The sequence below is a fragment of the Fragaria vesca genome, linkage group LG6, assembly GCF_000184155.1.
Source record: "Fragaria vesca subsp. vesca linkage group LG6, FraVesHawaii_1.0, whole genome shotgun sequence".
Lineage (NCBI taxonomy): Eukaryota > Viridiplantae > Streptophyta > Magnoliopsida > Rosales > Rosaceae > Fragaria > Fragaria vesca.
This window is the reverse complement of record NC_020496.1, coordinates 4,013,669-4,015,351: the sequence shown is the minus strand read 5'-3', so window position 1 is coordinate 4,015,351 and position 1,683 is coordinate 4,013,669.

Sequence of the window (1,683 nt, the reverse complement as noted above, 5' to 3'; positions counted from 1 at the left end):
TAAATAGTTTTAGCCGACGAAATACACTATAATTCGTCAGCTAAGATGGTTTTAGCCGACGAATTATGGTGTATTTCGTCGGCTAAAGGAAAAAAATACATTAAAAAAAACATAAGATATTAGTAAACCATACTAACTTCATGTTCATCATATATCACCAAAATTCATATAAAATAACTGAAATATGAATTCAACATATGTAAACTATAAAGGAAAATGTCTTTAGTTATACAAATTAATGGATTACGTCCTCTAAATTAAAACTAAGGCTCGTAATCGGAATCATCTGATGAGTCTTCTTCGGTGTCAGAATTAATTTCTGGTAATATATGTCTTTCCTCATCGCCAGAGTCTTCGTCTGTTTCTTGATTTGGATCAACATCAATAAACCTTGGCTCTTCATCACGAATTCGCACTGAACGACCCGCTTTAAAATTATTAAGGCGAACGGTAGAGGAGTTAGGAATACCTATTGCGTTGGGCTGTTGATACGCAATATTTTTTTCCTCGTCTTCGGCCTCTCCAAGTGTAGCCGCCCGGTAAATGTTTCGAGGGTGCACAAGGTTGACTACTTTCCACGCGTCACCCTTAGCAAGGTCATCAAGATAAAACACTTGTTTTACCGATGTGGCAAAAACGAACGGGTCATCTTCGTAAGAACTTGTAGCAGTGTTCACCGATAATATTCCGTACTGATCGGTCTTCATGCTCTGCGGCCTAATATCAAACCATCTACACTTGAAGAGATGCACTGTCATGCCTTGCCCACAAACGAGTTCCACCACTGAATGGAGAACACCGTAATAGTCAACTCCATTCCGCCCACCATGTGCCATGACCCCAGAATTCTGTGTTCTTCGTCTGCTGTCTCTCTGTTCGCATATAAATTGCACGCCATTCACCTTGCACATCGGATAAACTCTTGACATTATCGGCTTCATCGCTAGAAGTCTTAGTTCGTGCGACCAATTTGGGTGACCATCAAATTGAATATTGTTCATCTGCAACCAACCATTCAACTGTAAATATGGATAATTATGCAATAAACATAAACACGTACAGAAATATTAAATTACGTACCCAGCAGCCAAAATAATCTGCGAACTCCCTGTTGTGGTACTTGAGATCACCTTGAATGTCTGGACAATATAGATGGATGTCTTTCTAGTATTCAACTTCTCGACAGTTAATCAATACCCACCAGTGGGCAATGACTAGCTCATGTGGTTGCAACTTGTAGGAGTCTGGCAAAATTCCATACACTTCAACATCACTAGAGACTATGGAAAGATTGAACTTCGGTACATCTACCGGCATGGTTTGCGGAGTTTCCTTCAACGCTCCTAAATACAACTTCATGTAGGTGAAGCACTCGTGCGCAATATATGCTTTAGCTATACATCCTTCAGGCGCGGATTTATTAGCCACATAATCTTTGTAGTCTCCAAGTTGCCTGTAAATCAAGTTACAAAATGTTATGATTATTGAACATGTATATATATTGAGGAATTCAGGTGTAAAAAACGTACATTTCCATGGGATACATCCAAGTGTAGTGTACTGGACCGGTAAGCAACAATTGCTCGGGAAGATGGATCATCAGGTGAGGCATGATGTCAAAAAATTTGGAGGAAATATCCTCTCAAATTTACACATGATATAAATGATGTCCTCTTTCATTTC